The sequence below is a fragment of the Meles meles genome, chromosome 14 (genome assembly GCF_922984935.1).
Source record: "Meles meles chromosome 14, mMelMel3.1 paternal haplotype, whole genome shotgun sequence".
Taxonomy (NCBI): Eukaryota; Metazoa; Chordata; class Mammalia; order Carnivora; family Mustelidae; genus Meles; species Meles meles.
In genome coordinates, this window is record NC_060079.1 from 44501379 (window position 1) to 44515899 (window position 14521).

Below are 14521 nucleotides of genomic sequence, written 5' to 3' on the forward strand. Positions count from 1 at the left end.
ACTTTAAATCTCACAGTTGATATGATTAGGAGATATTGGGTAAAGTTTTAATTGATGTATTTTTAAATTGGAAGCTTTTCAACATGATGTAAAATAACAGTGTGTTTTACAGTTTATGCCATCTTTCAACTTCTGGCAGATTTTCCTTTATTAGATAATAAAACCTTGTTTATATTTCAGATGTGTGTTTACTTTATAGCGACAGTAATAAATAGGAAGCGGGTGCTCTGTGAAAGCAAAGCTTGCTAGACTCCCTCTGAATCAGGGCAGAAGAAGAGTGACAAGTGGCTGCCAGGACCACATTGTGCCTGCAAAGTGCACGTCAATATCAATCATGGAATGTTTCATAGACTGTAGAGGAAAGAAATCCAGCTACCAGGGACTCTAATTTTTGTCATTCTTTTGCTGGGATAGATGGAATTCTGTTCTTTTTCAGAATTGTCCTGAAATGAAAGATCAAAGTGAGCAAAGATCTCAGCTAATTGGATAAATAATTTAAAATTAATAATTATGTTGATAATGATTATAAAATCTATTTCTCTATCCATCTAACATGTGATTAGAGGAAAGAAGAGGCTATGCCTTTTTGCTTATGAAGGTGTCTTGGTCTAAGAAAGAGAATGCAGAGAATATTAGCAAGGAAGCTTTCTGTCATCTCCTTCTCTTAACTTCATCTCTATAAAAGCGTGGAAGGTTCAGAGTCTGCCATCCACTGATTTATTAGAGGGCTTGCATTTTTATACATAAAATTATCACTAAAACGCAACATTTCATTCCTCTCCATCCTTCTTGTTCTTCTTGCTTCAGGCATTAGTAAGAATCAGGATCTTTTCTTTACAAGATGGAGTCATAGCTCTCTGTTCATTCTTCTTCCACAAAGGAGAACGCATAGACTGTTGCCAAAGTTTAAAGCTAGGTAAGCAAGGCCAGGTAGGAGCTAAGTGTTAGTGGGCAGAATATTCATCATCTTCTCTACTGCCAAGCCTGAGTGAGAAAGTCAAGCCCACAGCCTATCCTTGGTCCTTATGACCAGATTTGGAAATTGTTCTGAAGATCCAGTCATCTTGCTCTCTTTATCTGTATACACAGCACAGAGCGCAGATCCCACGTCTAAGATTTGCATAGCATTATGAAAATACATTTTAGCTTTTGTCCTAAATCGTATTCCCTACTATATTTGGCTACTTACATTTTTCTATACACTCAGAAGTGAAACAAAAGAGAAGGGGTAAGCATAGCACAAAAATATTAGCAGATGTCATTACAAAGTACTTATTACTTCATTCCTATGCCATAATAAGCCCTTTAGATACATCGTCTTATTTAATCCACTCAACATTTCTATAAATTAGCCTCCATGTTTACCCTCATTTATTGGATAAGATAAAGGAACTTCAACATGGTTAAGTAATTCACTAAAATCTGACAGGTGGCAAATGGCACAGTCAGACTTCAGACCGCAGTCATCATTCTGATTCTAGAACTTGAGTTCTTACACTGTATTGAACACAGGCCAGTTGCTTTTGGCTCGGTGACTCCAAGAAAGCTGCTGCTAAGTGAAGAGCATAGAAGTTTCTCCCTATGATTCAAAAGACACAACTGCTGTTCCTGCTGCTGTTTTCTTGCTTGCATGTGGAGTCACAGACATCAGCGCAGATCTAAAAAATTTGGCTTTTGATTATGACCATCATCTCCACGGTGCATTGTAGGTAGGCAGTGAGGTGGTATATAACAAACATGACAAGGGGCCCAGTTGTATTTCTAGATTGGTCAGGAGGCATCACAGACGCAAAGAAGCCCTGACTAAAAGAGATGGATAGCAGATTGCTTTCTTACATCCCAGACAGCAGGGCTTCTCCTGTCTTAACTTTAGGACCTGGCAACCCAGCTGGTTTCCCTGGATACAGGAGCTTTCCTGCTTAAAGGGTCTGAATCATCAAGTGTGTCTGAATTTGTTCAGACAAACTCAAAAGAGCAAATGCTCCCTGAAAAATACGAGAGGTCTTATTTTTAAGAAAATGAGCACAAATATATTGGTTTTTAAAACATAAATTTTTTTCTGGTTTTAGTTTATTTTTGGATGATCTTGAATTTGATTTTAGGAAGATTATAGTAGAAGTAGACGTTATAGCAACACCTCTTGTGTCTATTAAAAAAGTATTTGAAAACATCTTATTTAAGAAATTATTTTATGGTATTACTATGTATCAAAAAGCAACTGAAAATATCGATATTTTCTATTTGCTTTTGTTTCTAATAAATGAATGCAAATACGGAAATCAGGGATTCTTACAGTTGTTGTTTTCAGGGTTTCAAAATGGAAATCATGTCTTTTCACTCCTTCTCTCACTCGCAGTACCTAAAGCAGTGCCTTGTGTATAAATTTTTCAGTGTTCTTTGAGATGAAGTTATTTTCCTTACTCCTGAATAAGCATTGTAAAGAGTGAACTGGTTATCATTTTTACCATTCTAACTAACTACCCACTCAGTAATTCTATATCTTTTGTTTGGTTAATAGCTACGGGCCTTTATGTCAAAAGTATTCCCAATTTTAGAAATATAGGTAGTTGACTAAGACTACATTAAGCTGGGAATTCCTAGGACAGGTTAAATGTGGAGAAATGAAAGAGAAAGTGTAAGGGCCAGAAAAATGATCATGCTCATAAATCTAGCTCCAGAGGGAAGGGGTTGACACACCAAAGTAATGTACAAAATGTCATGGAAAGCAAAAGCTTGATCTGGTTTGCTGTAGTGACTTTTTAGGGAATCTGATCTGGGGTGGGGGGAGAGGTAATTTCAACAGAAGCTTCTAGAGAAAAACACTATTTAGGTGGTTGATAACATTGTGTTTCTTTATGAACTTCTTAGGAGCAGTTCAATAGACTACAACTTGGTGAGAAGAGTACTTAGGATCCAGCATCCACTTTGTGGGGAAAGAGGCTAAATAGAGCAGTTAATGTTATTATGATCCAGGCACTAGCTTGGCTCAGGAAGTGTTTGAGGCTTATGCGGAAAATAGAAAAGAATTTTAAAAATTGTAGGAATTAGGAAAATTTCAACTGGGTAAATACCAGAGGACACTTATTCCCAACTCAGGCACACCCAAATATAAGGTATATATGATCCTTCCTCTGTGAGAAGGTCTTGAAAATGTCACAGAAGTTAATTGAATAGCTGGGGTATAGCATGGAGATGTTTTAAAATCTAAATGATCCTTGCTATATAAAGTGAGAGGTCCACTTCACAAAGAGAATGTTTCTACCACTCAGAGAAAGAAAGTAAGTATCTAATGCGGGGGGTGGGGGGTAAAGTGCCTAGGGAACCACCTCACATATCCCAATATCTCCTGCTTTGCGTCTGCCAATACATCCTTGCATTTAGGAGTTAGACTTGATACTCTGAAAAGATATCTGCTTTCTGAGATTCTGACCTGACAATTCAATGTTTTCTACTAGCTTAATATAACATTCTCTGAATTATTCAAATCCATGCTATTCAATAGTATCTATCTATTATCATTTATCTATCTATTTATCATCATATATCTATATCTATCATCTATCTATCTATTACATTCTTATTTGGAAAGTGAATATACAAATCTGATTTTAATATATGATGGAGTAAAATATAAGTCTAAATTCTGTGGTTTTATATTGTCTAACTTCAATGCTATTAGTCTGGGCAAAGTTTTATAAAATCATTTTGTGAAACTGTGATTTCTCTATAGCCATTCTCAAATCCAAAACACTATAGATATACAAATATATGTATAATATTCAACCAGTTTTGGAGTGTCTGGTGATTCAGTCCGTTAAGACATCGACTCTTGATTTCAGCTTAGGTTGTGATCTCATGGGTCCTGAGATGGAGCCCCCTATGTTGGGCTCCACGCTCAGTGCTGAGTCTTCTTGAAAATTCTCTCTCTCTGTCTCTCCTCCCCTCATGCTCACTCTCTCTCAAATAAATGAATTAATTTTAAAAAAAATTGGATCAGTTTCGACCTGCAAAATTGCAATTTATGTGTGTGTAGGTATTTATATACACATGAACTTTTTAAATGGAAATAACCTCTCAAGAATGGAACCAGATTATATAAACAAACTTGTTCATGTCCATTTTCAAATGTAGCAACCAATATACCTTTTGCATACTTTGGTAAACAAAAAATGACTGAGAAACTTAAAGATTAGTAGGCAACATGAATATCAAATTATACAATAAGCTCTACAGTAAATATCAGTCATGTATCAAAAATGCTGATCAAAATCTCATGTCATTTTATAATTTGTACTTGTGAGAATGCAGCTTCTGCTTGAATTTCTGTACCTTTAGGAATCATAAAATTAATGATAAAATGTGTAGTTATGCTCAAGTTTTCTTCCAAATGACAACAGCTGTTTTTAAAGTATACTCTTGTCAGTAAGGAAACCCTAAGTTGCGTTGTTTGGGATGCTTAAATCTAAATTGGGGCTATGTTGAAAAGGAAAATTAAATTTCAATTATTTATGAGTAAACCTGCATAGATAGCTTCGATAAACAAAAGCATGCCCTGAAAATGTTCAGAGTAAGCTTCTTAAATTTCCATGGAAAGCTCTTAGCAGATATTTTCATGAAACTCTTTTCTCTATGGAAACTTTTATTTCCTTTATCTGATACTTTATACAACTTTATCATAAAACTTACAAGGAAATTAGGACTTGAAAGTGTTTATTTAAAAACAACATATCCTATGCATCTTCAAAGTCCATAAATATACAATTTGCAACTATTATGGATATATTTAACAAACTATAGCAATGTATTGTGATTTCTTTTAATGAAATAAGCTGTAAAGGGCAGATCATTGTCACAGTCCCAATGTAGGAAAAATTGCAAGTAGAATTTATTGCAATTTTTGCTATAGATCCATTCCCTTTCATCACTGTCATTTGTGAACATATTTATTCGCATATGAATGCTGACATAAGCTTTAAATTTAATATGTGGATTCATGAGAAACAAGTGTCCGTGATGATGATGATGAAAATGATAATGAAGCTATGATGGCAATGTAAAGATAAATTTTGTATGCAATTATTCATGTTAATTTGGAAAAAAAATAGTAGAGGTATCATGTAAATTCACTGTTGTCTCCTGTGATCATGACATTTTAAGATTGAAAATTTTAAATTCTTGTAATGCAAGTTGGTCACATGTTGATAAAGTAACTAATGCAGCCCAGAGCAATGCAGTGGCATGCTTATGTTCATACACAGACTTGTTATTAGTTACATATCACTTAGAGTGGCATCCAGTGCAGACATCGATTTAATGGCTTTGTAAGCATAGGAAGCTAATTTAAGTCCCTATATCTCAAAGTCATTGAGGACATTAAATACTTTTATAGCACTCTACTCTTTCTTTCTAGTGCCTGTTGACAACTTAATAGAACTGGAAAAGAACACATTTTGTTGGCCCATAGGCCCTGATTTATTCCTAAAGGTTTAGGAGTGAATGAAATATATATTGGTCATTAAGAGTGTGGACTCTGAAATCAGAATGCTTGTCTTTAAATCTCAGCTTTCCTATTTTCTCGCATGAGAGTATATATGTGGTTAAAATCTTGGATGTCAGTGGGGCACCTGGGTGGCTCAGTGGGTTAAGCCTCTGCCTTCAGCTCAGGTCATGATCTTGGGGTCCTGGGATTGAGCCCCACGTCAGGCTCTCTGCTCAGCGGGGAGCCTGCTTCCCACTCTCTCTCTGCCTGCCTTTCTGCCTACTTGTGATATCTCCCTCTTTGTCAAATAAATAAATAAAATAAAATAAAAAAACTTGGATGTCAGCACCAGACTGCCTAGATGTGAATACCAGCTTCCCAATTTGTTATCTATGTAGCCTTGAGCAAGTTACAAAATTCTCTGTACTACAATTTTGTCCTTTGGAAAAATAGAACATAGAGCCGTACCGATGTACATGTTAGTAGTGAGTGTCTACATGTGTGTAGTACATGTAAGGCACTTAACATACAGAGTCTGACAGATATTACATGTTCACTAAATTTTAGCTCTTACCACTTCATTTTGTTAAAAAAGAAATGTGTCTATCACGTGTTAGGAAACTTATGGGTAATTGGGATACATTAGTAAACCAATCTCTCTGCTTCCATGCTAATGTCTACTAGAGAAAATAGAAATTACACTAAAAGCATAATATAAAAGCAAATAACAAGTAAGTTAGAATGTGATAAGGGCTATAAGAGAAAAACAAAGCCAGGTGTGGGGGTGTTGAGAGGGCCAGGAATGGTACATGCTGCAATCTTAAATAAACTAGTTGAGGGAGGATTAGTGACATGGTAGCATGTCTATAAAGACAAAAAGGCATGCCATGCAGGTATCCAGGGGAAAAGCATTTGAGATAGAACACACAATCTGTGGAAAAACTTTGTGAGAAGATATCTACTACATTCAGAGCCTGAAAAGGCGGCTTGTGTGAGTCAAGTAGAGGGAAAAGGACAGGATCAGAAATTGGATATAAAAATGTAACTGAGGGAAATCAAGTGGGACCTTATAGGTTTCCTGTAGGTTCTACTTTTGTAACGTGGGAATGACTGCATAGTTTTGAGCAGAGTAGTGAGATGATATGAATTAGACTTTAAGTGAAACTTCTGACTGCTGTATTAAGAGATTCCCAGGACTCAAGGGTAGAATTAAGGAGATCTGTTAGAGGGTTACTGCAGTAATCCAAGCTAGAGATGCACGTTGTGCTAACCAGGGAGGTGCTGGAAGAGGAAAGTTGGAAAGAATTAGTCAGATTTGGCATGCATTTTGAAGGAAGACACAATCTCTAGCAGATTTTATATAGGGAAATAAAGAATGTCAAGAATGATTCTGTGATTGGGAGCAGGGGTAGGGAACCAAAAACGCAATTTTAAATTTGAAACAAATAAAATATTTTTTAGACATCTAAGCAGGCGGTGTAATATACCTATGAATTTGAGTTTGGTAGAGTGCTCTGAGCTGGAAATGTTAAGAGATAATGAAAACTAGGAGTGTAGAAAAGATTGGAAAATATTATAGCTTTTAAAAAGAAGTCTGAGGGGCGCCTGGGTGGCTCAGTGGATTAAGCCGCTGCCTTCGGCTCAGGTCATGATCTCAGGGTCCTGGGATCGAGCCCCACATCGGGCTCTCTGCTCCGCAGGGAGCCTGCTTCCTCCTCTCTCTCTGCCTGCCTCTCTGCCTACTTGTGATCTCTCTCTGTCAATTAAATAAATAAATAAAAATCTTAAAAAAAAAATGAAAAAAAAAATAAAAAGAAGTCCGAGCCCCAGGGTACTTTAAAGTGAAGAGGTTAGGAATAAAAGAAAGAACCGCCAGGGAAGATCCAGAATGAGTGATCAGTAAAGCAGGAGGGAAACTGAGTTTTGTTATCATAAAAGTGGAGGGAAGAATGTGCACTGAGGAGGAAAAAGGGGTTCACTATGTAAAATTCTGCTGATAAAATCTGAACACAGATTGAGTTGAGCACTGGAAATTTGAAAATATGTTTAGCAATATGGTAGACATAAGTTAACTTTGATCAAAACATTCAATGGAGTGTTTTTATCAAGATTACAGACAGTGAGTAAAGACAACTCCTTCAAGGTGGTTTGCTATAAAGGAGAGTGAAAAAGTGGTAGCTGATGGGGCTGATGGGCTGTCCTGATGGGGAAAATTATAGGATATTTTTATGTTGAGGGGAATGATAGAGGGGAATCATGGAAGGCATGATGTAGAAAAGAGAGGGCGGAATTACCCACAGATAACATTAAGTAGGTGGAGGAGACAGGATCTTGTGTATAAATGGAAAACTGACTTAAGGAGATGGAGGAAAGATGGATTTTATGGATGAAGGTATCAGGTGACTGAAGACAGTGTTGGTCATCTCTAGAATTTTTCTTTCCAATTACCTCAATGTTCTCAGTTAATTAGCCAGCAATGCCATCATCGGAGAATGCAGGTCAGTGAGGGAGGTCTTGAAGGTTTCGGGAAATAGGAAACATGTAAAATCATTATCTGAATGAGTGAGCAAGAAAAAAGGGTGTAGAGTCTGATTACCTGGCAGCAGCAAAGTCCTGTTTGTTCTTCATTCAGCTGAAGGAGTGTCTTGCAGAGGAGATCACGAGTTACATCTGACCCGTGTCATGATTTTACATTAGAGAGACATGTGAGGGAAGTCACAGTTTTCAGGCAGAGCGATTACAGTGATTGACAGTGAAACAGAAAGTGAGGGAGAGGCGGATCCTTGAAGAAGGTTAGAGAATGAAAACATGGTAGTGTCTGCGGTCTAGGTGGAGTGGAAAGATGCCTGGGTTCAGGGTATCTGAAGATTACAGCTAAAATGATAAAACATAACTGGCCATTAGGTTTGACATTATTACATTTTTGTAAGGTGTGACATTATTCTAATATTCTAATTATTGCCAATAATTCCACCCATCCCCCATAATTGACATTATGGGTGGAATTATTGGTAATAACAAGATTAGTGACGTGGGAGGGAAAGGCTGAGGTGTGGTGGAAAATAAGATCAAAGGAGAAAACAGTCTCAAGAAACTAAAAGAATAGGGAATTGGAAGAATAATTTATATTTATTTGAAAACACCATTACTTTAATTAGCAATAATCACGCCTCGGATAAACCTCATTGGCTACGATACTGCCACTGGGCAAAGCTGAAAACACCATTACTTTAAAAAGTAGTATCGAAGAGAGCCAGGAACTAAATTCTTAGCAGTATTATTCTTTACCATCTCACAGTTTTTCCATGAAATTTGAAATCTCATAATTTGTGATTTATAGTCATATTCCCCAACACTGGTAATGTGATTTGAATAAAATAAAACTAAGACTGGGAATACTGATGACACACTATTGATATTTTGTTAGTTAATGGAAATACTGGGGAAATTCTGACCAGAGTAAAAAACTACTGAAATCTGTGCTTGCTGAGAAATAACTCTAAAAAAAACGTATTTTCATTTTAAGTTGAATTTTTTTTTAATATTTTATTTATTTGACAGAGAGAAATCACAACTAGGCAGAGAGGCAGGCAGAGAGAGAGGAGGAAGCAGGCTCCCTGAGGAGCAGAGAGCCCGACGTGGGGCTTGATCCCAGGACCCTGGGATCATGACCTGAGCCGAAGGCAGAGGCTTTAACCCACTGAGCCACCCAGGCGCCCCTTAAGTTGAATTTATGATTATTAACAATATTCTTTTCTTTGAAGAAGTAAAATTTTCTAAGAGAAGCATTATCTCATTCTATTTAAATGGACAATTAATGAATTAAAGTAACTCAAATAAGGCTTGATAACTTTAGTTAAAATTCGTTGCAAGCTATGCTAAGGAATCGCATCAAATACTAATGTTGCATATGAATGTACTGTAGCATAAATGGCCTCATTTTGTATAAAATTTGTAGAAGATTTACAATGATTTGAGTATAGAACTAAGTGAATTCTTTCTGGATGTTTCAGCATCAGATAATCATGATACTCTGAAGCATAAATTTCAAGAACCTTGTTCACTTGGCACTTACGCATTACATTTTAGAGACAAAAATATTTGTACCTAGTGAAGTGGGAGTCTTGATGGCAATGCTTGGAAGATATATTTTTCTTTTGGTAATTTTTTTGAATTCTGTTAATACTATTACAATCTCTTAACCAAAAGCAGCTTAAAAGACACTAACATCAATTGAATGCTTATAAAATGGAACATACAAATTCCATCTTATGATTTTATTAGCATCATAAACAACAGAAAACTTCAGTACTATAAACAGATGTACAGATTTCAATGAAATGTCATCCTTTGCTCTCCAATTCCTGCTTCTTTTCCTGAGAACTAACATAGGATTGAACTTGTATTTGCTGAACTTTGAAAGAAATCGGAGAGGGAGACAAACCATATGAAACTCTTGACTCCTGGAAACAAACTGAGGGTTGTGGAAAGGAAGGTGGGTGAGGGGATGGGGTAACTGGCAGATGTGCATTAAAGAGGGCATGTGATGTGATGAGCACTGGGAGCACTGGGTGTTATACTGAACTAATGAATCATTGAGCGTCATATCAAAAACCAATGATGTACTATATCTTGGTTAACTGAATTTAAGAAAAAAAAAAACTAATGATGTACTATGTGTTGGCTAATTGAACATAATAATAAAAAATAAATAAAAATAAAATGAAATTTAAAAAAGAAAGAAGAGGAGGCCCTCAGTAATTATTTCTGATAGGCCTCCTCTAAGACCAAGAATTACAATAAGCCCTAAAGTAACCTGTAAGGCCCTGAAAGAGATCTGTTGCTCATTACCTTGATATCACTGATGTCTCTCTTTTTCTCTTTCTTCCACTGTACATTCATCTCTTGGCTTTTATGACACCAAAACCTCAGTTTCCTCTGGCTTTACCGACCATTCTTTCTCAATCAAGAAATCCCTTGAACACACCATGACCTTTCAGATATGTGTTCTTATGGACCTCTTAATTGAGATAATTGTTCACAGTTATAAAACCTCTCTCCAACAGTTCTTAATCTCATACACTGCTTTCTTTTTCGACTTAGTGTCTATCACTAACAATTTACTACACACAGAATTTCTTGTTTATTTTCTTTCAACTCCACTGGAAATTAGTTTCCATGAGATAGAAAGTGTTTGCCTTTTATGAATACTAATTACCCAGATATTACAAGTGTCTAGCGCATAATAACAGCAAAAAATGATAAACTACTGAATAAAATTCTATAATCACCGAAGGTTTGTATTCAGAATTTTTTTGAAAGATTTTCAGTTACTTAATCCTATCTCTTTTTAAGTCTTAATTCAGTATGGTTAAAATACAGTGTTATTTTAGTTTTAGGTATACAATATCATGATTCAACAATTCTATTTTTTAGTCAGCACCCATCATAATAAGTGTACCCTTGATCCCCACCACCTGTTTCACCCAACCATCCTCAGCTCTCCTCCAATAACCATCAATTTGTTCTCTAGCTAAGAGTCTGTTTCTTGGTTTGTCTCTTTTTTTCTTTGTGTATTAATTTTGTTTCCTAAATTCCACATATGAGTAAAATCATATGGATTTGTCTTTCTCTGACTGACTGATGTCACTCAGCATGCTACTTTCTAGCTCCATCCATAGTGTTGCAAATAACAAGATTTCATTCATTTTTATGGCTAAATAATATTCCATTTTATATGTATATATAATGTATATTACATACACTTATATGTATAATATATACAGTATATATTATATATATGGTATATATATGTATACGTATATATAACACTTTATAGCTATTCATCTGCAGATTGACACTAGGGCAACTTCTATAATTTGGCTATTATAAATCATACTGCAATAAACATGGAGTGCATATATCCTTTTGGAATTAGTGTTTTTGTATCCTTTGGGTAAATACCCAGTGGTGGAATTACTGAATCATAAGGTAGTTTTATTTTTAACTTTTTTAGGAACCTCCATACTGTTTTCCACAGTGCCTGAACCAATTTACATTCCCACCTGCACCATACATGAGGATTCCTTTTTCTGCACATTCTGGCCCACAGTTGCTGTTTCTTATGGCTTTGGTTTTAGACATTCTGACAAGTGCCAGGTGTTATCTCATTGTAATTTTGATTTGTGTTTCCCTAATGATGCGTAATATTGAGCATCTTTTCATTTGTCTGTTGATCATCTTTATGTTGTCCTTTTTGAAATATCAGTTGATGTTTTCTGCCCATTTTTTAATTGAATTATTTATTTTGGAGGTGTTGAGTTGTGTAACTTCTTTATATACTTTGGATACTAACCCCTTATTGGATATGCCATTTGAAAATATCTTCTCCCATTCCGAAAGTTGTCTTTAGTTTTGTTGACTCCTTCTTTTGCTGAATGGAAAATTTTTATTTTGATGTAGTCCCAAAATTTATTTTTGCTTTTGTTTCCCTTGCCTCAGTAGATATTATCTAGAAAAATGTTGCTGTGGCCCATGTCAGAAAAATTAGTGCCTTGCTCTTTTCTAGGATTTTTATGGTTTCAGGTCTCACATTTAGGTCCTTAATTTATTTTTTGCCCTTAGTTTATTTTTGAGAATGGTGTAAGAAAGTAGTCCAGTTTAATTCATTTGGTGTAGCTGTCCAGTTCTCCCAACACCATTTGTTGAAGGGACTTTTACCCATTGAATATTCTTCCTTCCATTGTCAAAGATTAATTGACTATATAATTGTGAATTTATTTCTGGAATTTCTAATCTGTTCCATTGTTCTATGTGTCTATTTTTGTGTTATTTTGATTACTACAGCTTTGTAGTGTACTTGAAATTTGGGATTGTGATACCTCCAGCTTTGTTCTTCTTTTTCAAGAATGCTTTGTCTTTTCAGGGTCTTCTGTGGTTCCATACAAGTTTTAGGATTATTTGTTTTAGTTTTGTGGAAAATGCTATTGGTATTTTGATAGGGATTGCATTAAATCTGTAGATTTTTTTTAGGTTATGAACATTTTTTAAAAAAAGATTTTATTTATTTACTTGAGAGAGAGAGAGAACACATGAGCAAGAGGGAGATGGGAAAGCAGACTTCCCACTGAGCAGGGAGCCCAATGCAAGACTTGATCCCGGGACCTTGGATTCATGATCTGAGCTAAAGACAGACACTTAACTGACTGAGCCACCCAGGTGCCCAGGTTATGGAAATTTAAATAATTGTTTTTCTTCTTCTAATCCATGAACATAAAAGATCTTTCCATTTCTTTGTGTCATTTTCACTTTCTCTCATCAATATTTCATAGTTTTTAGGGTACAGATCTTTCATTTCCTTGGTTAAGTTCATTCCTAGGTATTTTATTTTTTTTTGGTGCAGTTGTTATATATATTGTTGCATATAGGATTGTTTTATTAATTTCTCTTTCTCCTACTTTGTTATTAATGTATAGGAAGGCAATGGATTGCTATATATTGATTTCGTATCCTGCAAACTTACTGAATTTATTTATCAGTTCTAGTAGATTTTTGGTGGACTCTGTAGGGTTTTCTATATATAATACCACATTGCAAATAGTGAAACTTTTACCTCTTCTTACCAATCTTGATGTCTTTTATTTCTTTTTTCTTGTTTCATTGCTGTGGCTAGGACTTCTAGTACAATGTTGGATAAAAGTATATTGAAGTAGATATCCTTGTCCAGTTTTTCATCACTGAGTGTGATGTTAGTTGTGGGTTTTTCATATGCAGCATTTTTTAACTTGAGGTATGATCCCTATAAATGTACTTGGTTAAGAATTTTTTATCATGAATGGATGTTATACTTTGTCAAATGGTTATTCTGAATCTATTGAAATGATCTTATGGTTTTTATCATTTCTCTTATTGATGTGATGTATTATGTTGATGGAGCCACAGTTGTATCCCTGCAATATATCCCACTTGACTGTAGTGAATTTTTTTTTTAATGTATTGTTAGATGTATTGTTAGAATGTATTGTGGTTTTTCTCTCTCTTTTTACAGTAAGTATCACTACCCTGGCTTTCTTTTCTAGTTGCATGATAAATGCTCTTCCATCCCTTTGCTTTCAATTCTTTCACATGTGTCTTTGGTTCTGAAATGAGTCTCTTGTAGGTAGCATATAGATGGATCTTGCTTTTTTATCCATTTCATCACATGTCTTTTGATGGGGCATTAGAGTCTATTTACATTTAAAGTAATTATTGATAGGTATGTACTCACTGGCATTTTGTTACTTGTTGTATAGGTGATTGTGTAGTTCTTCTTTATTTCTTTCTTCTCTTTCTCTCTTTTCTCATGGTTTTCAGCTTTTTTTAAGTGATATACTTGGATTCCTTTCTTTTTATTTTTTGCATATCTATTACTGGTTTTTGATTTGTGTTTGCCATTAGGTTTATATATAACATCTAATGCATATAGCAGTCTACATTAAGTAGATGATCTTTACTCCTCTCTTCCCATGTTTTAGGCATTTCATATTATACTTTATAGCCTTTTATTTTGTGAATCCCATTTTTTTTCTGACAGATTTTTGCAGCTAAACATATTTTTACTGTTTTTTTTCCCCCAATTTTCTTACTCCTCTTTATACTCTTTTCTTTCCACTCAAAAGTCTTCTTTAACATTTCTTGTAGGGCTGTATAGTAGTCTCCTGATCCTGAAAGTAGTAGCCTTATGAATACGAGGTTCTGCAGTACCCTGCTGTAGTGCACTGTCCCTTGTTCACTGTAAACTGGTGCTGCAGGGGTGTCTCCTATGTGTGTTGTCTGTACCCTGCTGTTCTGGATGAACAATTTTTACCTTTAGTTCAGTCATCTCCAATGGCTTCCTTTGCCTATTGTGGACAGGGTTTGACACCTGTTAATGGGCCAGTCTAGGACTGCTTGGGTTTGAGTTGAGTTGCACCAGGAATCTGCCAAAGATGCAGTACCATGGAATGACAGGAGAATGCAGGGGCAGGCTTCGAAGTGCCAGCAAGGTTGTGAGAGCAGGAGAGG

At 35.6% G+C, this 14521-nt stretch overlaps 1 pseudogene; it reads right to left on the reverse strand.

Moving 5' to 3' along the window:
• Positions 1 to 8423: 8423 nt before the first annotated feature.
• On the reverse strand, positions 8424 to 8694 carry LOC123925341 (annotated as a pseudogene).
• Between the last annotated feature and the right edge of the window lie 5827 nt (positions 8695 to 14521).